Below are 24,710 nucleotides of genomic sequence, written 5' to 3' on the forward strand. Positions count from 1 at the left end.
GAGTCCCTCGGACATGCCGAGGCATACCGAGGGAGGTCGTCGAGCACGCCCTAGACATCCGGCCCGATCTAGACCGGTGAGGCAACGCCTGCGCCGCTTCGACGAGGAAAAGCGTAGGGCCATCAGTGTGGGAGATACAGAAACTCTTGAGTGGCGGATTCATCAAAGAAGTGTCCACCCAGAGTGGTTGGCTAACCCCATATTAGTCAAGAAGAAAAATGGGAAATGGAGAATGTGCGTAGGACTACACTGGTTTGAACAAAGCCTGTCCAAAAGTCCCCTTCTCATTACCCCAGAATCGATCAAATCGTCGATTCCACTGCAGGGTGTGAGACCTTGTCTTTCCTTGATGCGTATTCTGGTTACCATCAAATCAAGATGAAAGAATCAGACCAGCTCATGACTTCTTTCATCACACCATTTGGCATGTACTGCTATGTGACTATGCCTTTCGACCTTAGAAACGCGGGTGCCACGTACCAGCGGTGCTAGACCCAGGTCTTTGGCGACAACATTGGGCGGACCGTCGAGGCCTACGTAGACGACATCGTGGTCAAGACCAGAAAAGCCAAGGATCTCGTCGACGACTTAAGGATAACCTTCAAATGCCTTAGAGAGAAGGGCATCAAGCTCAATCCCGAGAAGTGTGTGTTCGGGGTCCCCCAAGGCATGCTCTTGGGGTTCATAGTCTCGAAACGCGGCATCGAAGCCAACCCAGAGAAGGTCTCAGCCATAACTAGCATGGGACCAATCAGAGACCTCAAGGGAGTACAAAGGGTCATGGGATGCCTCATGGCCCTAAGCCACTTCATCTCACGCCTCGGTGAAAAAGGTTTGCCTCTGTACCGACTCTTGAGAAAATTCGAGCGTTTTTCTTGGACCCCTGAGGCCGAGGAAGCCCTCGACAGACTCAAGAGGCTGCTCACAAATCCTCCCATCCTGGTACCCCCGGCCAGGGATGAGGCCCTCCTGCTCTACGTCGTCGCAACGACCCAAGTGGTCAGCGCTGCCATAGTGGTAGAGAGGCAGGAAGAGGGGCATGCTCTACCCACCCAACGTCCTATTTATTTCATCAGCGAGGTGCTCTCCGAGACCAAAGCACGCTACCCTCACATCCAGAAGCTGGTCTACGCCGTGGTCCTAGCCCGGCACAAATTGTGTCACTACTTCGAGTCGCACCCGGTGACTGTGGTATCATCTTTCCCCCTGGGCGAGATAGTTCATAATCGGGAGGCCTCGGGCAGGATAGCCAAGTGGGCCGTCGAGCTTATGGGAGAAACCTTGACTTTTGCGCCTCAAAAAGCGATCAAGTCTCAGGTCTTGGCCAATTTTGTGGCTGAGTGGACAGACACCCAACTGCCACCTGCTCAAATTCAGATGGAGTGCTGGACCCTGTACTTCGATGGATCCCTGATGAAGACCGGGGCAGGCGTGGGTCTGCTCTTCATTTCACCCCTCGGAGTACACATGCGCTACATGGTGCGGCTCCACTTCGCCACCTCCAACAACATGGCTGAGTACGAGGTCCTCATCAACGGCTTGCAAGTCACCATCGAACTTGGGGCACGGCGCCCCGACGTCCGAGGCGATTCGAGGCTCGTCATAGATCAAGTGATGAAGGAGTCAAATTGCCTCGACCCCAAAATGGAGGCTTACTGCAAGTTGGTACGACGCCTAGAAGACAAGTTCGACGGTCTCGAACTAAATCACGTCGCGTGGAAGTACAACGAGGCTGCCGACGAGCTAGCAAAGATGGCCTTGGCACGGGCCCCGGTCCCCCCGAACGTTTTCGCCAGAGACCTCCATAAGCCTTCCATTGACTACACCTCGACGACAGAGGTGGGCCCACTTGTGGGACCCACGTCAAAGCTCGACGCCCCCTCTACTGCCGAGACCTCCTTGACCGAGCCTGAGGTCATGGAAGTCAACACCGAGCCTCCGCAGACTGATCAGGACATGGATTGGCAAATCCCGTTCCTCGATTGGCTTGATCGGGGGGAGCTTCCTGATGATAGAATCGAAGCACAATGGCTTGCGCGCCGAGCCAAGACCTACGCCCTCTACAATGATGAATTGTACAGGCGAAGTCCCTCAGGTGTCCTCCAACGATGCATCACTACCGAGGCGGGCCGAGCCCTGCTTTGGGACTTGCACGTAGGCGCCTGCGGGCACCATGCGGTGCCTCGGGCGCTCATGGGGAATGCTTTCCGCCAAGGGTTCTACTGGCCGACGGCGGTCGCCAATGCAACCAAGCTAGTACGCTCCTGTGAGGGATGCCAGTACTATGCTCGGCAGACACATCTTCCGGCCCTGGCCCTGCAAACCATCCCCATCACATGGCTGTTCGCCGTATGGGGGCTCGACATGGTCGGGCCTCTGCAGAAGGCCCCCGGGAGCTACACCCATCTACTAGTATCAATCGACAAGTTCTCCAAATGGATCGAGGCTCGTCCGATCAATCGAATCAAATCCGAGCAGGCGGTGCTGTTCTTCACTGACATTATCCACAGATTTGGGGTCCCCAACACCATCATCACCGACAATGGGACACAGTTTACCGGCAAAAAAGTTCCTGACGTTTTGCGACGACCACCACATCCATGTGGCCTAGTCGGCTGTAGGACACCCAAGGACCAACGGCCAAGTAGAGCGTGCCAACGGCATGATCCTACAAGGCCTCAAGCCAAGAATTCACAACCGGTTGAAAAAGTTTGGCAAGAAATGGCTCGCCGAACTCCCGTCGGTCATTTGGAGCCTGAGGAACACTCCAAGCTGAGCCACGGGGTTCACGCCTTTCTTCCTAGTCTATGGGGCCAAGGCCATCCTCCCTACTGACTTGGAATATGGTTCCCCGAGGCTACAAGCCTATAACGAACAAAGTAACTGCACCACCCGAGAGGACGCCCTTGATCAGCTGGAGGAAGCCCGAGACGTCGCGCTACTACACTTGGCCAAATACCAGCAGAGCCTACGGCGCTATCAGGCCCGACGCGTCCGAGGCCGAGACTTGAAGGTAGGCGACCTGGTGTTGAGGCTAGCACAGAGCAACAAGGGCCGCCACAAGCTGACCCCACCATGGGAAGGACTGTACATCATCGTCCAAGTACTGAAGCTCGAGACCTACAAGCTGGCCAACGAGAAGGGCGAAGTCTTCACCAACGCTTGGAACATAGAACAGCTATGTCGCTTTTATCCCTAAATTTCCAAGCCTTGTATATGTCGTTTCTCGAAATACAATTAAAAAGCGTTCTTTAGTTGGTCTAATTTTTCGAGAAACCCCCCGAGCCCATCGTAGGTCTCGGCAACTCGATAACACGGCAAGGGAGACTTGGCTCTGCCTCGGCAGAAACAAGCCTCCCTCAGGGGCTAAATGGGGGACTCCCCCCTAGGTCCCACGCACCATTCTTCAGTTGTTTTTCGCAAAAATTCCTACGCCAAGACTCTAGCAGGCTCTGACGAATCAGTTGTAAAAACTCCTTAGACCAAGGTCTGTTTCCTAGGCAAGAGGCCAGTAGAGCCGCAAGACGGCCTACGCCTCCGGGCTACGGCACTCCCTCACTACCTCTCGCCCAAGGGATGGCTTAGGCCCCAAGGGGGTGTTTTGCAAACAAAATCTGATCAGGAGCAATAGAGGGCAGAGGCTCAGAAACATAAGAAAAAAACTAAGAAACACAGATACTTCAAAAATAAAGGCCTCGACGGCCACAAGCGTTATGATACAAAAATAACTCCTACTCTATTTTTACATAAGCCCCTGGGGCCCAGATCAAGGCTTAGAGCCTTCAACACCGGTGGGTGGTAGGGGAGGAACCACCTCCTCTTCAAAGAGCATCGCCAGCGTCGTGCCAGGGCCTTCCGCTGCCTCCATCAGCTTTGTGACCGCCGCATCAGCCTCCTCGTCCTCATCAGGCAGGACATACCCATCACTGATGGTCGGGAGGTCGACACCGACGTAGTGAGAAGAGATGATGACCAGCGCGCGCTTGACACCCGTGTGCAGCGCCCCTTGGAGTCGCTCGCGCATCTGGTTGCTCAGCGCGATCAAACGGCTCCCTAGGGAGCTGCCTGACTGAACCCCTTCAACCTCCAAGGCCTCGTAGGCAGAAAGGGTAGCACGTTTTAGCTCCTCGTGCTCCCCGATTTTGGTCTCGAGCACCATCTGCACCGCGCTGGAAGCCTCGGCAGCCCGAGTGATCTCTGCCTCTAACTCTGCACCATAGAAAATGGAATGAGGTCGAGCGAGGGAGAAAACAACCTAAGTTAGGGGCAGAAACCCACAGAACTCACCCTTGGCCTTCTGCTCCCTGCGTTGGGTCTCGACCTAACAGGCCTCGGTCTTCTCCTTTCAGAGTAGGGCCTCGGTCCGGGAAGCCTCGGCCTCCTCCTTCAAGCGCTAGGCCTCGACCCGAGAAGCCTCGGCTGCCCTGGAAGCTTCGCTCCCCAGCTCTGCATCACACAAGGGAGTTAGGGAGCGAACACAAGGAAAAGAAAACAAAATGAGGGGACTAGAACTCACCCTCGACCACCCCCCTCCAAATTATAGCCTCAGTCCGCGAGGCCTCAGCGGCAGCAAGGGCCTCGTCCAAGGCACCTTTAGTCAGCTGGTGCGCCCCCTGTTCCGCCCCCAGCTGCCCCACGTGAGCCGCGGCCGAGGCCGTAGCTTCAACGGCTTGGCCCCTAAAGGCATCCCGGTCGCTGACCGTGTGGGTGAGCTCCTCCTCCAACTCCTTAACCCGCGCCGCCAGAGGGGCGAGTTGTGTCTGGGCCGTGGCCGCCTCGACCTTCGTGTCGGCACAATGAAGGTGGAGGTCCTCTACCTCCGCGCTCCATGCCGACAGGAGCTCATTGGTGCCGGCAAGAAGACCCTTCTGCCGCTAAAGCTGGTCCCAGATGCCCCTCTCCCACTGGAGAAAGACCGACTTCCCAAGGGACCGGGTCTCGAGCTCCTAAGGAAGCAGAACAGGGGTCATTGATTGCAACAAAACCAGAAAAGGACCACGTCGCGCGGGAAAGGAAAATGCGAACCTGGGCGACTCCGGGCAGTTCGTCGGCCACCACGGACAGGGCCGTCCGTAGCGACCGCTCCGCCAGCTGGCGGTATTGCTCGAAGGTGCCCCAGCGCCTGCCCTCGGCTGCGTCCTCGAGGGAGAACAGAGGCTCCCCCTCAGGGTCGTCCTGGCTTCGCCACAGTACTCGTGGGTGATCCCACCCGCGAGGCTCGGGTCACGCCCGCATGAGGGCCGAGCTTCCCTCGTCCAAGACCGGTGTCGGCTGTTCCACGGCACCGGCATCCTCGGCGTCGACCACCTCCCGCGCCTGGGAAGTATCGTCGGAGGAGATCGGATAGACCTCCGCCTCCTGGGCGCTCTCTCGCAACAGCGGCGATCCCTGAACCAAGGGCGCCACCATAGCCTCCACCGCCTTCATCTTCGCCTCCTGGACAGACGGCCTCGCCGCCATTACGACGATCGCAGTGGCCTCGGGGCTCCAACCTCCACCATCGTGGCCTCGGAGGATGTAGAAAACACCGACTGCGGACACTGCGGTCTCGGTGGTCTTGGGCGCCCTGTCCTCCGTCGCCTCAGCCTCGAAGACCCCGGGGGCCCTCGGCAACCAAGGGCACGCCGGCTCCATCCAACCCGTGAGCCTTGCCCCCGCCGGGCGGAAGCGCTCCCTCCCTCGTCTGGGTAGGGGCCACCTCGGCAGCCCCCCCTTGGGCGGCCGACTCCTTCGGGTCGACCCTCGCCGATGCCGTGCCGCGTTGGATAGCGTCTTGTGCCTCCGCCACCCAGTGGGCGGAGGAGCCGGGGCTCGCCTTAAGCGCCATAAGGGGCGCCAAGGGGAGGTCGTCCGCGGGCCGCTTCCGACTAAGAAAAATTAACCCACAGGGTCAGTGCGAGACCAAAAAAGTGAACGGAAGGCACTATGACCCTACCAAAAATACACTTACCTCGAGCGGGGCGGCAACCGCTTCGCCACGGCAAACCTCGTCCACAAAGGTGGAGGCGGCGGCAGAGGCGTCGCCTCCGTATCCATCGGCGCCGGTCGGTCCTCAGCGGACCCTAGCGCCCCTTCGGTCCTCTGTGGGGGCGGTGGCGTTGTCTCCACCGCCACCTGCTCCGCCACGGCTGCCGAGCCTACCGAGCTAACGGCGCGTTTTCCTAACGCCCGTGCCTCGGGCGTGTCAGCCTCGGCCCCGGAGCGGGCAACCGCTGGCCCCGGGTCCGCTTCTCCTCCCCCTCCCGGGGGTGCCGGGCTGCTTGCCGACGCCCCGGGTGCCACCTCCATGACGTCAGGAAGGTGGTCCAGGGGACCTCGCCCCACCTCGCCCCTGTCATCCCCGTCCGTGGCCTCCGTCGACGGCGACGTCGACGGGGATTCCTCCAACGGGAGACCATCCTTCCGTTGTTGATGGCGGTGCTTATCCAGCTCCTCGCGCACGAGGATGTGCTTCGTGCGCTTCGCCGCCTTGGCGTCCTTTTGCTTCTTCTGCGCATCGGCGTGCGCGCGGTTGATCGCCCGCCGCCTCGCGTCCTCGGGAATGGGCGGCGGAGAGGAGCGCACGTCCCTCATCCCCTGCAGGAACAACAGACGCGCATAAGGAAACAAGGGGTAAGGGGAGATTGTGGAGGCTCGAAGGCTACAGCGGTACATGGCTTACCAGCGAAAGGAACCCCCGCGATGGCCGCATCGCGATAGGGGTCAAGTTGCCGCCCCTCAGCTTCGCCTCTACCGTCTCCCCCACCCGACGAAGAATTTCCTCGTCGGAAAGGGTAGAGGAGGACATCCGGGTGCCCTCAATGGGCTCACCTGGCTTCATCTCGAACAGCCGCCGGCGCCGAGCCATCAGCGGCAACACCCTCTGGTGGTGGAAGGCAGCCACGACCACAGCCACGGTAAGACCGTGGCCCCACAGCCTCGCTAACCCATCTAGAAGCAGCTGCAGCTTGGGCTGGTCGTCCTTCAGGACGCCGTACTTCCATCTCTTCGGGCAACTCTCCATAATCCACCCAGTGTAAGGGGGAAGTCCTCCGTTGTCGTTGCGGAGGTAGAACCAACTCGTGTACCACCGGCGATTGGAGGACGCGAGTTGGGCCAGGATGTAGAGGTGTAGGCGGTCCTAGCGCACCTGGAGAGTGCAGCCGCCAGCCCTCGTCACCTTCCTCTTACCCGACGTGCCCGTCAGCCTGGTAGTATGCCCCACCCGAAATAGGTGGAGCCACAACTCCCAATGGGGAGCAATCCTCAAATACCCCTCGCAGACGGCAACAAAGATAGCCGCCTGAGCGATGGAGTTGGGATTGAAGTTGTGGAGCTCCACGCCGTAGTAGTGCGGGAGCGCCTGCATGAACCGGTCCGCTGGGACGCCGAGGCCATGCTCGTGAAAGGAGATGAAGCTCATGATGTAGCCGTCGTGAGGCCTCGGCTCCAGCTCGCCGTACGGAGCAATCCACTCTGGCCTGCTGGGGTCTGTCACCGGGTGAAGGAGTCTACCGTCGACAAGCGACTGAAGCATCTCCTCGGTGACGTCCGATGGGTCCTAGGGGTCCGCCTCGACAACGACGATGTCGCCGGTCATGGGTGCGATGGAGGAATCGGGTGCGGCGGTGAGTTTTTTCTCTCTCTCCCATGCTCTCGCTTTTTTCTCGCTTTCTCCCTAGGCTTGCTCTTCTCTCCTCTTCTTCCCGGCAAGGAATGCTCTAGCGGTGGCTCGATGGAGGCAGTGCTAATGTAGGCAAGGTAAGACGAGGAGGGGTGGGACCCTTCGGGTATTTATGCAGGGAGGAGGTGAAACGAACGGGCGACGAAATCGGGGAGGTTTTCCCCCTGATTCGGCGCAGTTAACCACGAGCCGATTTCGTCGGCCCATGCGCCCACGCCTCCCGCATTAAATGTGAGGACAGTTACGTCCCATCCACCATGTCATGCTCGGCCACTATAGCAGCAGGCGTCATTTCGCCTCCCCATGAAACTGCCTCAAAAGGCGCGCCACCCGTTGCCGAGCCAATAGGGAAGATATTCCCTACGGCCTATTCCTTTCGTATGAAGGAACCAGGCTCTGAGCCTATTACGATCCAGGGGTTCGAAGGCTGGGCCCCAAAGGGTTTCGACAGCCGCCCCAGCATAATATAGTTAGGGACGACCGTGGGTGAGCCTATGTGGGGCTGAGGCCCAAGCAAGCGAAACGCTTGGGACGCCCAAAGTCGTGTCCGAGACCGGAGGAAAGTCTCCGAATGGGATCCCACCGTAGGGAGGCACCGAGCCACCGAGGCCCAGCGAACGGCCTCGGCACCCACTAGAGAAATTCTCTGGTACTCTTGGAGTGTGTCTCTGGACCGCTAGCCGTCCCCTAGCGAACGGGGTACGGGCCTCCACTCGGACTACCCGATAACAGCTCACCGAAAGTGCCACCGCTCGTGGCCATCGAGGGTAGCGAGGCACATTCCACCCCCCCTTCCAAGCAAAAAGGAAGTGTGAGGGTCGCACAAAAAGTCAGGGGAACCCTCGATGGCCTTCTCGTTCTATGCAGAGGCTAGGGGGCTCTTCCTGCAAATACGCCAAGACCCCACAACCCGGGCTCGCGCCCAAAAGGGGCCTCGGCAAACAAACCCTCACGCGTGAGGGGCGTATAAAAAGCTAGGGGAACAACCGATGGCCCTCTCGCTCCACGCAGAGGCTAGGGGCTCTTCCTGCAACCTTGCCGAGACCAGAATGGGCTTGGCAAACAAACACTCCGTCCGAACGAAAAGGATATGTGAGGGTCGGATGAAAAAGTCAGGGGACCCCCGACCGCCCTCTTGCTCTAGGCGGAGGCTCGGGGGCTCTTCTTGCACCCAAGACCAAGACAAACGGTCCCAGCCCACGCTAGAGGTTTAATTACAAAACACGATAAAGGGCACCGAGCCCGTTATGGTCTAGGGGTTCGAAGGCTGGGCCTCCAAGAGGTTTCGACAGCCGCCCCAGGGCAACAGAGTCAGGGATGACTTCGGGACGAGCCTACGAATGGCCCAGGCCTGAGCGAACAGTCGCTCGGGGCGTCCTAAGTCATGTCCGAGACCGATAGGGAAGTATCCGAATGGGATCCCACCATAGGGAGGCACTGAGCCACTGAGGCCCAGCGAACGGCCTCGGCACCCACTAGAGAAACCCTCTGGTACTCTTGGAGCGCGTCTCTGGACCGCTAGCCGTCCCCTAGCGAACGGGGTACGGGCCTCCACTCGGACTCACCCGATAACAGCTCACCGGAAGTGTCCACGCTCGTGCCCATCGAGGGTAGCCTGGCACATTCCACCCCTCCTTCCAAGCGAAAGGAAGCGTGAGGGTCGTACCCAAAGTCAGGGGGACCCCTGACGAACCTCTCGCTCTGTGCGGAGGCTAGAGGGCTCTTCCTGCAGCCTCGCCAAGACCCCCACAACCCGAACTTGCGCTTATGGGCTCGGCAAATGCGATAAAAAAGCTATTCGCTTAAACGCGAAAGTGAAAAAAGCCCCTGGAGGAGTAACTCCACTCCTCTAGGGCCTCGGGGGCTACACCCAGCGGGTGCGCTCGCGCACACCCACCGGAACCTCAAGAAACAAAACCCAACTCCTACGGGGGCGGGTATAAACCAAGCCTCGGCAAACCCTCCGGGAGAGTGCACGCACTCCCCCGGAGGCTCGGGGGCTACTGTCGGGTACCTTAGAATGGGGTACCCCGTGCGAACAATCAAAGGGGTCACTTAAGTCCCATCAAAAAAACAAAGCTAGAAGGTAAGCCGTGGGCCCCTCACCCGCCACGTCCGAGCCCACCAGGCCCTCCGCCTTGCCTCGAGCCTCGCGCAGGAGGTCTCGGCGTCCTGACGCAATCTCCGCCTCGCGCGAGGCTCTCCACGGAAGGCCTCGGCAGGGAACACGATCTCCGCTTCGCGCGAGGCTCTCCACAAAAGGCCTTAGCAAGGAGTCTGATCTCCGTCCCGCGCGAGGCTCCGCTCTCCGTCTCACGCGAGGCCTCATTCCCCGTATCGCACGAGACCAGCTTATCCATAGTCCGTGGCCCCCGCCTCGGCCGGTCTTCCCGACAGCACGTCGTGTCTCATTAATACTTCAACCACTCCCGCAATCTCCACCGGACGAGGGCTCGACGCCACGGAATGGCCGACGGGACCTGAGGTCACATCAGCGCCATACCGGCCGGGGCAGGGCACGGCGGGGATTACCGGCCACTGTATTTTAACGCTGTGCCCACGATCAGCGCCCACACTGCACTGTGTCCCGCCATCCCTGCCTCGAAAACAACATCGCACGGACAACTTGTCCCGGGACATCACCACCTCCAAGCCAACGCACCAGATCAGCCGCCCACTCGGGGCCTCGGCACTGTGCACCAAGGTCTCGGCTATCTTGGGGATTGTGCCCGCCGAGACCCCCCATTGCGGTGCAGCCTCGGCACCGACCAAGCCTCGGCCTCGCGCACAGTCCGTCCACAGTGGTTTGCACGTCCACCGCCGCACCCACTTCGAGACGGTCCCAGGGCTCTCACGACGCACAGGATCGGATGAGACTAGCACGCCGCCCCAGTGCTCCAAGGACGGGCCACACCGACGACCACGTCGCCACAGGAACAGGCCACAGGGCTCGGACATGCCGCCCCTGTTGGCACGACGCCGCATAGTTAACACATGTACTGTCCTTGTCTTCTCTTCAACTATAAAAGGCGAGGACTTGGGCCGCTTAGAAAGGGGGAACACATGGTAACACTCGCACACATCATAGCCGCCTGAGAGCAATGTCTCAGACGGCCCACACGACACCTTGCCGAGACCTGGGACTAGCTCCCTCTCTCCCCTAGCTTGTAACCCCCTACTACGAGCACTTCGGTGCAAGGAATACAAGATCGATCTCTCAGACTGGACGTAGGGCATCGATTGCCTGAACCAGTATAAACCTTGTGTCTCTTTGCATCACCATCCGGAATCGGGAGCACGCAGTTCAAATTCACTAGTTGGTTGAGGACCCCCCGGTCCGAAACACCGACACCCCTGTTGCAGGTAATGCTTAAGAAGTACCATTGTGTGGAGGATTCTTTTGGTGGGCACAGACGGATCCTCGTTCCTTATCGCTAGATGTTTATTTTTAAATTCCGCTGTTTAATATTTCGCACTCTGACGTTGGAAATGTAATAATGTACCTTTTATAAACTCTGGATGTATGAAATGCATTAAGTATTGTAACTCGTTCTCATTATTGGATCCTTGGGGAAAATGTGGACCTTTCGGGTTCTCCCTTGGGGTGTGCCCGACAGATACCGCTCGCTGTAGCTTACTTTCGAGGTGCTTAGTGTCTGGTGGAAGACGAGCGCCTCCGTAAGTGTGATAGAAGAAAAACTATCCATATTTGTATCCATCAGTATCCGATCCGTTTACGTCCCTACTTGTAACTCATATCTATCTTAGCTTTCCCCATTATAAGTTTTTTTTTAGAATTACACAGTACAATATAGACACCCACAACACGCACGCACATTCATCCCTATGAACACACATAGACAAACCCTACCTCTGTGACCACCTCCGAAAGACTGAGCTAACATATTTCGAGATTAACGAAGTCACCATTGAATACACCTTGCCTTTGTCGACAATTACTGCCAGCTTACAATCTGATGTATCATATGTGATAGCAAATACCATATATATATATATATATATATATATATATATATATATATATATATAATGTGCTACCATCACCCTTCTATCCTTTGTATCGTGTTTTTTTGTATGGTGATGTATGCAAACATGGCATTGAAGCGTGAAGCTCCACACGCGCGAAAGACACTAGTGCATTATCTAAACAAAGTGCACAGAATAAGTCACGGTGGTTTCCTCTTCATCTCTGGGGCATACATGATTATCAGCAATCTGAAGTTCGGCGATCATTTGTGAGATAGAGCAGATCTCTTTTTACAAAAACAGAAAAAGAACAAGAAAGAGCATATCCAATTTTTATTTACCCCATGGCATACATGATTACCAGCAATCTCAAGTTCGGGCGATCATTTGTGAGATGGAGCAGATCTCTTTTTACAAAAACGAAAAAAGAACAAGAAAGAGCATATCCAAATTTTAATTTACCCCATGTGTTAGTTTCGCCCATAAATAAACCCCCATTTCAAATAAAATAAACCTGGCAAAATTGTGTTAAACTAAGCGCATTTTGTTCAAGTCAAATATTTTTGCCCTGTTCGCTTGGCTGATAAGCCATGGCTGAAAGTACTGTTGGCTGATTTGTTGTGAGAGAAAAATATTGTTCATTGACTGAAAAAGTACAGCTTATAAGTCAAGCGAACATGGCGTTTAGCTACAACTGTCAGTCAGACCATCCTGCAGTAACCATTAAAAGTCTAAATATATTTATATTGTTTAGACAGAAGGGCAACGATACCACTACTAGTTACTTAGAAACTAGCAAGATGAGCAGAACAAAGTCCGTTAATGGCCTGACATCCGAGTGATAGCCCTCCCAATAAGCTAAAAGGTACAGCATACATATCCACATCAAGTGCACCATAATACTAACATAGCTCGATGCGTTAATAGCCCGACACCGTCTATAATAGAGTCCTTCCCATAAGCTCAGGGACATCATCCATATCCTCATCGAGTGCACCATGATACCAATATGGTTCAGGCACTGGCCACCTGTCATCCAAAATATTTCTCTCCAATGTAGGTTATAGTTGTTGAATAAAATAGTTTTCAGTCACAAACAAGTGGCAATGAGAAAACAGAACAGATATTACCTGTTTCCTTCTCCTGGGGATCAAGTATGGACACAAGATTAAATCTGCTGTAATCCAACATTTTTTCAACTTAAGTACATAGACTGTTAACCCTATCCAGTGTCGGCACGAAATTTCGTCCCGTGCCGAGGACACATGAGCAAGCCGAAAGGGTCTGCTCGATAGAGCTGTATATCCGCCTAGCTTTAACGCAGGGGTGGTCGATCCTGCGTACTCCTCCCGAGACGTGCCAGTCAATTTGACCCTGTAATTGACAAGAAGAGAAAGTTTATCAGTAATTTAGGACGGAACGTGCCGGTGTTGCTAGACAATCTCGAAATGTGCGGCTTTGAGAGCCGATATGAAAGGAGATCGACTAAATAGTCGATTCTAGTATATTCATAAGAATAAATCAGTTAAAGCTCATGGGGTTGTGTAAGAATTATCGGTTGTCATTCAGGATGAATATCATTATTTGAACAAATATTAGTCAATGACAATGAGATGCCAACAATGATTGATTTATGCTAAGTCAATGACTACAAGTAACCGAATCCTTTTTTATATAAAAGAAACAGCTCAACGCCATTTAACCATTTAATAAAAATAAATCTAATGAACATATTAGATCTCATCTATCGCTATAACCTATGGGGCATGAGGCAGAATCATGTAGGCCGTAGAAACAACAATAGACTCGATGACCCTAACTTATTACTAATATCAGTGGGGCATGAGGCAGAATCATGTAGGCTGTAATACAATAATAAGATCATGGGGCTAACACATCTTTCAACCTATCTTTACTTGAACGGTCTCGTGACGTGAACTGTTCGTGAAAGCACTCGATATCGGCTAAAACAGTCGATTCAGGCATAGCGCATAGCTAAAGTCATACCCTATCAGGAACAGATCTACCAAATAACGATCCCCACTCCACGGTGCTAACAGTGGGATGTGAGACAGAATCACACAGGCCGTGATAACGGGCCATGAAATAGTTTTCATTAGCCAATAGATCTATTCAAGACCAGACATGCCTTAACCGCACGCTATGCACGATTAAGATTGACATAAAACAACCGATAAAACATAACTCATCGTTTAAAGTGTAGATTAGATCAGTTTCAGATTAACAAACGATGGGCTAAACAAGATATAAGGCCGATCTAGATCAATCTCAATCGAGCGAAGTGATATTGTTGTAATTAGATGAATAATGGAAGCAATAAGCAATATCGGTAACTTAATGAATCTATCTGAAGGACCGCCACCCTTAGATAGAGCCGATAACTTGACCTTAATCTAGTTTGAGCAGTGGAGGTCGACCGGATCGATGCAGCCTTACTTGAACTAGACAAGAGTCGATAACTAGCTTATACCAGAGTCGCAGTGGAGGTCGACCGGATCGATGCAGCTGTACGAACAGAAGTATAAGCCATGACAGTACTTACAGACAAGCATTGGAGGTCGACCGGATCGATACAGCCATACAAGAGGACGACATAGCGCAGGGCGCAACATACTATCTACTCCACACTGGACGTAGGGCGCCGTGACTTTCCGGCGTGCCGAACCAGTATAAATCGTTGTCTCTTGCGTTCACCATCGAGTTCTGCATACGCTGAAGCCCGAACATACTGCCTCGGGGACCCCCGTGGCAGGCTACTCTACTCCTACTCCTAAGGGGTGGCCGGAGCCGAAAAAAGTAAGGAACTTGTATTTGATTGATTGTACTTTACAATAGCCAGGGTCCAATATTTATACCCGGAGCCTAAATATGAATCCTACTTACGCACGACTCATTACGGTCTTATAGAATAAAACATTCCTAATTTAAGATAACTTGAACCCTAATCTTTCCCTTTTTGTAGAGTCCAACATGCTTTCCCTAGCGCCGATCGCAGCTTTCATCGTTATCCGCTGGCACTATCTGAAGAGAGCTGATCCCAGTGATGCATCCGAATTAGCTGATACCGACTTTTATGCAATCGATTCCATGATAATAAGATCTTGGGAGTTTTCGAGTTCCTACGATCCTTCTCCCAAATTCTGGTGTAAACGCATGCCCTCCAATTTTGGGATAAAAGTAATTTTATTCCAAAATTATCACGTATGTACTTCCGATAAGTTTTGCAGTCACGGACAGAGAATCTTGATCCGGGGTCTACTGTTTGTCACCATCTTTGTCAGCTCATGAGCCCATGCTTCAAAACTTTTACGAGAGCATCATTGCTTCACGGACGCTTGGATCCATCTTTCCAGGTCGACTATAAAACGTCTATTCGACTTTGGCGAGAGCAATTCAGCAACTCAACTATGTTTCCTTCCTGCCTGCTTCCTCGAGTGCCTCTAGCTCCATCAGACCCTCCATGGTCTTTGCTATAAAGATCTTGAGTGGTTAGAAGAATTCTTGTGCATAGGGTGACTGTGTCGCTCATCTTAGCACCTTGTCGAGCAAGAGGATCAGCTACTGCGGCTAGAAGAATTCTTGTGAAACCACCTGAGTCTTCTCTCCATGCTCACAAAGCTGTTATAGTGTTTGTAAGGGCTAAAATGTGTGGACACATTTCCCTTCTTCGCTTCACCAAATGCCCATAAAAAAGCCACAGACTTCTTTCCTACAGTTTCCTAATCACCGAGAAATCAGATGGGCAACTGTTAAACAGGCGGACTTCCCTCTTCTCCTGGCACAATTTTATCAATGGGCCGAAGTGACTTGGTTCATGATGACCTTCGATCTTGTAGGGATCCAGACTCCCTTCAATCCAAAGAAGCCTTGGTGGGTCGGTCGCTGATTAATGTAAATCTTTCATATCCATCCCATGATATTTTGTGATTCTAGGAAGCAATAAATCCGAATCTGTTATCTCTTCGTTATCCGTCCCCTGAATTTCTGGAGTGTCGATCCGTTTCCATATCTGATTTTAATTCCATACTCCTGGCAGAATCTATCTTCTCACCTTCCCGGGCTATATATACAGGCCTAAGCCATGGATCGAAAAACAACCCGCTTCGTCTCAAATCTTTTTCGTCTTTACTGTAATTCCTATTTCCCTGTAGGTTTGAGATCATGGAGAATAGCAAGAGGTCTGCTAAGGAGCCCTCAACGAATCTGCATCATCGTGCCAGCGCCTTCATCGTCAAGAGGGTGCAACTCGTGATGCCCCCACTGCCTCAGGGCATAGGGCCGACTCCGTTTGGCCTTTAGGGTTCTCTTCGTCAATAGCTCGTTGCCAGCTCCCCTGCTATCTGAGGAGGCAGGATTGATAATGACTGATCTGCTTGCCTCCATTGACCGACATGGCCAGGGTCTCACCGAATGTCTCTCCCTCACTAGAATTGACTCTAGCCATGGTTCGATGTCGATCGCCTCCTGAGGCTGATTCGACTAGAGGCTAGGCTAGCCAAGGCCGAGGCCAGAATCGTGGGTGAGATGTCCATCGTAACCTTTGCTTCCTCCCAACTTCATCTTCAAGATTCTGATCATCTCCCCTTTGAATCCTTTTAGATTTGTTTGCTCAACTAGAAAGCCTCCGATTGGCTGCGGAGTACGCAAGTGGGATTTGTCAATGCCAGGGGTGCCTGTCCCTGGTGGTTCACCTGCACAACATCCCGAACCGCTGTCAGGGAGGTCGCTTTGCATGGCGTTCGTCATGGTGTCGCCATGGCATTGGCTTCTGCGCAAGCCCATTCTGGCCACTGAACTTCGGTTTCTTTCCCACAGTTTTCCAACCGCTGGCGCACCCTGGGGATTATGAGCGCCTGGTTGAGGATTTCTTCGGCACCGCCAACTCGTAGCCTTTATTTCCCAGGCGAATGATATAGTAACCAAAGTTTTTTCTGGCCCGTAGTTTGTAATCGGTGATATTAGCAAACAATCTCTCTGCCTTGAATGATTTTTCTTTTGCTTCATACTCCATACTATATGCATCACTCCATCCGTGTTTGCTTTGCTCCTATAGGCGATACACATCGTATCCGTTTTTACCCCTTTGGGTTTATTTTGCACTAGAGGTGATACATTTCTGGTATCGGCTATTAGAGCTGACGACCGAGCAAATCGGTTGTCAAATATTAATCCAAACGCTAGGGTAATATTTCTTTAGATATTTCCCATTGATTGCTCTGCCAAATTCTTCTTCTCCTCTTAGTGTTTCTAAAATATAAGCATTACCCAGTGCACAATGTCTGATCCGATAAGGTCCTTCCCTAATTAGGTGACCATTTGCCGAACTTGCTGTCCTTTGATCTGATCGGCAATTTTACTTTCCTAAACCAAATTTCCTTCAGAAAATTGCTTATTCTTGACTCTATTATTGTAATATTTTGCAACCCTTAGTTTATTGGCTTCAATATTTTCAAGAGCACACAGCCTGAAGGCAACTCAAGTCTTCTAAGTCATCTATCAAAAGATTCTTGTAGACTTCGTCTGACAAATCATTCTGCAATATAACACGCCTCGATCCAGTCTGAATTTCCCAAGGAAGGACTACATTATGGCCATACACAAGTTCATAAGGTGATGTTTTAATTGATCCATGATAGGCCATCCTATATGCCCATAGTGCCTCATTAAGCGTTGAATGCCACTTCCTTGGCTGCTCCTCAGAGTCTTGTCATCTTTGTCTATTTTTGAAGATCAGGCCCTGAAGGTGAAAAGGATCTAGAGGAACTTGTCCAATCATGAAGCCTTGCTGGCCAAGGGGAACTCCAACATGCAAGAGTCTAGAGAGCTTGGCATAGCTTGATTGATGATTTGAAGAACTCTTCCCTCAAGACCGATCCAGAGTTGTCCCAACTGGAAATCAAGCATGCTGAACTTGAGAACGAGCTAGAAAACGTGAAAGCTACCATTGATCATAGCAAGTCCACTCTGGCCCAAATACCTAATGCCATCAAACAGAAGAAATATGAACTATTGGCCAAAGTAAAAGAGGGCAGAGCCATCCGAAGTAGTCTTGAGAATATTCCTGGAACAGCCGAAGAATTCAAGCAAAAGATTGCAGAAGCTGATGCTGTCTGGCTAGAAGTACTGAAAGCCATCTAGGAGGTTCTACACTTGTAATATGCATGTTAACATATGTCTTGTGTAGAGTCAATGATAACCAAACTATTCGTCGTCTCGTTATTCTTCTTGTTTCGGCTAAAGAGCCGATTTGAAAATAGCCGATTTCAGACTTCCAACATTAACCCAATTAAGTCTGAAAACTCGGCCTTTATTAAGAGAAACTATCAATCTTCTGTCCTTAGTCGCCCAACGCCATTTTCTCATTGGCATTAGTGAGGCAGCGCTTCGCTTTCTATTAATTGCGGTTGCTCTTTGCACGTCCCGAGGCGTCCGCCCCTTCGTTATGTGGCTTCAAATACTGGCCGAGGGCTTCGGCCTTGAACACATCCGCACTTGCAACTGTTCCTGTTCCTTTGCTTTTCTCCACCCTCGTAGAACTCTGTAGCGACCTTTCTCTCTCCCTGTAGATCTGATCAACTTCATGGCCGGCGAGGAGAACCATGGCAAGCGCGTAGCGGAGGAGGTCTCGAAGGAGAACATGCCGATGAACCAGCGTCTTCGACGCATGAGGTAAGATTGGCATCCTCTATTCATGATGATGATCTGTTCTGACTCGCCTATAGGTTCGTCGTGAATGACAGTCCAGAGCCGGCAAGCCCTCTAACGCTGCATCTTACGCGCCGGCTTCGTCGTTGGATTCTTCCAACTCATATAACGGCGACGATGCCCGACGCTTCTTCCGAGAATGGAGGGCGGTCGAGGACCGCTATTCCGAGGCAATTCGGAAAAAACGGCCAGCTTGAGATCCATCTAGGGCTCTTCCAAGCGGCCCTCAATGCGGCTGAGGAGGAGGCCAGTGTCGTTCGAGCGCGGCTAGCTGAGTCTGAAGCCATGGTGGCAGGTAAGATGAGTTCCATGAATGCTTCTATTCTGACTTCCATTGTCTTTGTCTTGATAGTTTTCTGTGATCACCAGCCCTGACGGTGCAGTCGGAGTCTCTCCAACTGGTGGTGAACGCGGTCATGGATGTCGTTAATGCTCGGGGTTCCCTCATCAATGCTCGTCTCCAAGACATCCCAGCCCGCATTCAGGAGATCGCCCTCCACAAGCGTTCATCATGGCGCGTCGGTGGCGCTGACCCCGGCGCAAGTCTAGACCGGGTACGAGCTCCACGCCATGGAGATCGGTTTCCCAATGGGAGACAGCCCTGAGGAACATTAGGACCTGACAGAAGAAATTGTCGCTGCCGTGGAGGCCATTGTGGACATTACATCCGTTCAGGATGTAGTGAACAAGGTCTTCGATTAGTTTGTACTTAGGGTAAACCGAGGAACAAAGACTCTTGGTGCCGCGGACTTCCATCTAGGCCGGCCTGTCGCCACGCCATGGGCCACGGCCTAGGTCGTCGGCTGCGCACCGCTTGGGCTAGCCTGGTGCCGCACCGTTGGGCCGATCCGGCCGCTGGCCCTCTTAGATTTCTAAAGCATTTGCTAATTTAGTTTCATAAATAAACTTGTAAAATTCAGTAGTAAATCATAGAAAAATCATAAAAATTATGAAACCAATTTTGTTGGTCTCCTAAAATCATGATCTACCTGTTAGTATATTTTGTTCACATAGTGTGATAATATTCTTGGAAGCTATATAATTAAATTAAGGTACTTAAAATTGTAAAAATATAAACTTATATGGATTGTTGTGATAATTTGGTAATAGTGTTGAATCTAAAATTTTTACAGTAGGCTCCTAACAATATTAGGTACTCACTATAATTTTTTTAGCTCCGGAATAATTAGTTTGCTAAATAGATAATGATGTCCTATTGCGAATAAAGATTAAATTGATAGAATAGAATAAAAAAACAACTTGGGTTTATATAACTAAAATATTTGTGGGAAATAACGCCTTGTTCGACAACATGGATATGTAGCCTAAGTATGGTCGTTGTTAGAACTAGCTCGTTAACGTGAGAGGCGTAAATCGTATTTTTGAGTCACGGTTGCAGTCGATTAATTATGTTTTTGCATTGCATCGCATTGCATATCATATAGGTACGATGATGGATCAACGGATCAGTTGAAGGATGATTGGGAATCCAAAGATAGGGGTAACGGTATTCTCTCTAGGAGATGATGCAATGGGACTTTCTATTCAGTTGATGGTGGATGATCTGAAGATGCAGATACTAACTTTTTAATATATATCCTACCCAGGCAAGCCCCTGGTGCATAACCCCAACTTTTATGTAGTTTAAATTATATTTGTGCATTAAGTTTTAAGGAGTTGAATGAAACCCTACTTGCATATATATATCTTTATCCTATGAGTCTTACTAGTATTATAGGATCGTGTAGAATGCTTATGCTATATGACTCCGGTAGAAGTCGAGTGATTGCATGTCACTCGCGAGAGATAGGAAATATATTACTGTATTATTATTCACTTGGAAAATATAAATGGTGGAAAGGAAAAATGGTGATCAGGGCTGGGATATAGTTTGGGTATTGGTGGGTGTAAGAGGTTGTGTCGCCGCTGGACACGGGGCATAGCTTGGTTACACTGCTTTCCCTATCTGTGTTAGTTAAGGACCGGTCGTTGCATAAGCCATCGAGGCAAGTCACAGATTTATTATCCCGAGCATATACTTGTGTATGGGCGCTTCGAAGACTTGTTGCTCTCTTGTCATGGGTTTCGGCTCTTTTCGGACCGACTGTTCAGGGTTTTGTTTTGGTGGAGGAGGTCCTTGCACCGCTCTGAGTCTGGGACTCAGAGGTGAGGGCTTAGAGTCCCAGTTTGGATGGGGACCTAGGACCCTAGGACAGGAGGGTGATGGGCTAGTCCTACTTATGCCTTAGGTACAAGCGGGGTGTGTGTTTTTGGGGTACCCAGCTGGGGACATTGAATCACGAATCACCGCCGAGTCGGTACGGCTTGTTTCATGCCTTGCACCGTAGTAAGAACTGAAAGATGAAAGATGGAAAGAAAAGAAACTCTGATTGCTTACCACCTGCTTGAAAGTAGCACATGTGCTTACATAGAATGGTTAGTTAGTGAACCAATGTGGCTATTAACAAAAATCGAATATAAGGACGCACTCTTAGTAATGCTTTCTGCAGATACAATAAACCCACAAGCCAGATAGTCTTGCATATCCTTGGAGTCTTTTCTTTCCTCCTATCGGATAAGTCTTGCTGAGTATAATTGAGTACTCAGGGTTTTATTCTCCCTGTTGCAGATGACAGGTGGATGCTAGAGCTTACTCTTGTGTGTGGTTTCCTCCTAGTGGGCTCAGAGAGGATTTCCTTTACGCTGCGGTCATAGTTTTTATTTATAACTCTCACCAAATGCTTTATAAAGGAAAGTTTTATAATCAGTTGTTATAGTTTACATATCAATGTTTCACCACGCCATGAATAGATAATTATTTCTGCTATAATTCTGATCACATGTTTATATTCCGTTGTTCAATTAAATTGTTCATAGCTCTGTTAAGATGATTACATTCCGCTGTTATAACATTACATGTTATACTCTAATGTACATGTAAAGTGATGTAAGAAATGGTTAAGAATGATGTAAGCTTTATTCTCTCATTTGTGATCCTGATATAAAAATGTGGATTTTTGGTTTCTCCCCTGGAGTGTGCCTGATGGAACCGAGTAATTTAGTGTTCTCCCATGAGTGCTTAATGTCTAATAGAAGGCAACCACTCCTGGGAGGCATTAGATTAGGCGGTTCTGCCACAATGAAGCCCCCTTCCCATATCTTGCCAGAAAGGCATTCGAAGTCTCCTAGTTACCAGAAGACTGGATCTACTGTTGTGATACTCACAGACTCATCAGTGCAAACCAGCTCTACATCATCTCCATGCCATTGAATCAGACATTGATGCATGGTCGATGGCACACAACAGTTTGCATGAATCCAATCACGACAAAGGAGTAAGCTATATGACCCTTTTCCATCGATGACGAAGAATGTAGTGAGTAGAGTCTTGCTCCCGATCGTCAGTTCGACGTTCATTGCTCCCCGGGTCTTGGACATATTCCCTCCGAAGTCTCTAAGCATCATGTCGGTCTCAATCAGATCTCCTGGTCCCTTGCCAAGTTTATGAAAAGTGGTGTAAGGCATAAGATTGACAGAAACACCTCCGTCCACCAACATCTTGTTCATCGGCTTCCCATCAATAAAACCTTTCATATATAAAGCCTTTAAGTGCCGATGCTTGACTGGTTTATCAAATATAACCTGCTGTATAACTGTCAATTTGGTAACTATTTCTTCATACTCTGGCTCATCAAAATCCGAATAAACCTCTAGATCTGCTGGAGCTCTGAACTCTGATGGCAACAGAAAAGCCATTTGAATATTAGCAGATGGTTGCCTTCTATCGGCTGTTTGCTTAGCACGCCATACTTAAGTTTTACCGAGTGCCTGAGTCTGTTCCAACTCTCTATTACTTAGGCATTGCACCCTTCTCTTCTAGCTTCTTGTCAAACCTCCTGGGCACCATTGGCCTTCCTACCAGATATATTCTCTCTCATTGTCTTCTTCTTCATAATCAGCCCAGTCTTGGTCAACAACTCGTTTTCTAAGCCGATCATGAACACTTTTATTTTTTAAGCGCCAATCCATGTTATTATGGTGATATGCATCTTGAGCACGGATAGACCAGAGGTTGGTTTGAGATTGCCTAAACTACCAATATTGATTGTTGCATTCTAGACAGTCATGTCTGGTAGGCAACTTCAAACCTTCATTCCAGCAATGTCTGAAGAAAGGACAATTCCAATGTGATTCGGCTTGTTTTCTTTCATACCCTTCTTTTTCTAGTTGACGTGGGTATTCTTGATCCTCTAACCAACGCTGATAATCCTTTTCTTTCTGCCGCTACCACTTATTCAACAGGATTCAAGATGTAACTCGCGGCTTTGTCGCCCCTTCTTTTGACGTTTCCCCATGCTCATATCGGCTCTTTTGCTTGTCGTGACGTCTTCTAATCCCTCTGTACTCGTCAGCCGATATTTGCATCTTGGGATCAACTGTTCCAGCTTCTCTTGATTTGGTCGATGTCAGGATCTTGGTCTTTCCTTTGAGTAGCCTAGCGTCGACCATGTTTTGATCTCCTGGGAAAGGGTTATCATCAACTTTCATTTTTCGAGGCGTATCAAATTTGAGTCTTCCTTGCTGAATAGCTCTCTATATATGCTGCCAAAAAATTCTACCTTCATTAGTGGAATGAGAAGTAGCGTTATGGAACTTGCAGAACTTCTTATTCTTCAACTGATCAGGAGACAACATAACATGATTGTCGGGCAACTTGATCTGTCCCTTCTCAAGCAAGAAATCGAAGAGCTTGTCAGATTTCATGATGTCAAAGTCATAGCTCTCTTCGACTCCTCTACCCCAAGGATTTGGGACCATTACTATTTTTTTGCCCCAATTTCACTCAGCAGCAACAACCTCTTCTTCTTCATCTTTATAGCCGTCATTGATCGAATATGGATTATAAGCTTCGACTACTGTGGTATTTTTTTGGAATCGGGTATCTCTGCGCATACTCTGAAATTGGCTATTGAGCACCGCCACTCGTTGAGCCAATTGACCCAAGTTGTCAAATTCTTGTCCCAGTAGCTTCTTCTTCCATGTTAGCAGCATCCCTTGCACGGCCAAAGCAGCTAGCTGATCATCAGCTAAGTTTAATGAGAAGCATAAATTTCTAGTTTCTCAGAACCTCTGAAGAAACTCAGTACCCGATTCATTAGTCTTCTGCCTTATAGTTGTCAAATCGATTATCTTCTTTTCTCCAATCCTAGTGTAAAAATATGTATAAAACTTTTTCTCTAAGTCAGCTCAATTGACAATGGAATTGACTGGTAGTGATGAAAACCAAGTGAAGGCTGGCCCTGACAGGGACAGGGAGAAGACACAAACTCAATGGGCCTCTTCAACAGATGCTTCGCCCAACTGTGTACGGTACCGACTGACATGTTCTATCGTGCTCAATAGCCCTCGGTACCGACTGACATGTACGGTACCGACTGCCAAGGTGAGGAGGAATCTTTAGGTGGAGAGCGATGAGTTTGGTATCCCAAGCGCCGCCCTCGGAGTGGTCTATGATGACCTTGAGGCGGTGCGATTGAAGGGGACTAGCTCGCTCATGGCTCGTGCCGTTGAGATCATGGCTCGGGTACGCTAGCTCGAGAGGAATGCCCTTCATGCCGGGGTTAATCAATCCTTTGTGATTGCTCATTCTCATTACGGGGACAACATCGACCTAGAGACAATGAGCCATGGCTTCGCGGCTGGCTATGAAGCCCATGAGCTAGAGGAGATGGAGACGGCGGTGGCTCCCCTTTTGCTGGACCTGGCAAAGAGAATAGAGATCATAGTTCTCCCCCAAAGGGGTTAGTTAGCCAGATAGGTCAGGCAATCATTCATGTAACAAGCGGACAAGCTCCGACCTCTCTGTACTATCCAAACAAACTTATCATTTTATTTCGTTTGATAGAATTTGTTTTTCCTCCCTTTTTATGTGTGAAAAGGGGTTCATGTGTTCTGACCCTTTTGTTTGTTAAGACCATAGGGCCCGAGGTGTAGGAGGGGAACTCTGATCATGCTGGTAAGCAAGAGTGCCGTAGCCGCTGGGGCGTTGGTTTCTCGCAATCTAACTAGCCTTGCTTAGTCGTTCGTTTCTGCAGACCTTGCTACTAGGTTTAACGTGAGGAAGGGTGTTGGGCACAGTGACTATTTCAGAAAGGGTGTATGTATACCCTTTTTAGCCCCCGAGTGAGACCTGACCCCTTGTCGTTGCTGGGGCTAGGTGTCACTAAAGATTGAGGAGAGGATAGCAAAACTAGTAGGAGAAAGTATCTCTTGCTTTCGTGCGTACCTCCTCCCTAGGATTTGAGCCTTCATTCTGCGACCACATGTTCGGTCT

The sequence above is a fragment of the Miscanthus floridulus genome, chromosome 11 (genome assembly GCF_019320115.1).
Source record: "Miscanthus floridulus cultivar M001 chromosome 11, ASM1932011v1, whole genome shotgun sequence".
NCBI classification, from domain to species: domain Eukaryota; kingdom Viridiplantae; phylum Streptophyta; class Magnoliopsida; order Poales; family Poaceae; genus Miscanthus; species Miscanthus floridulus.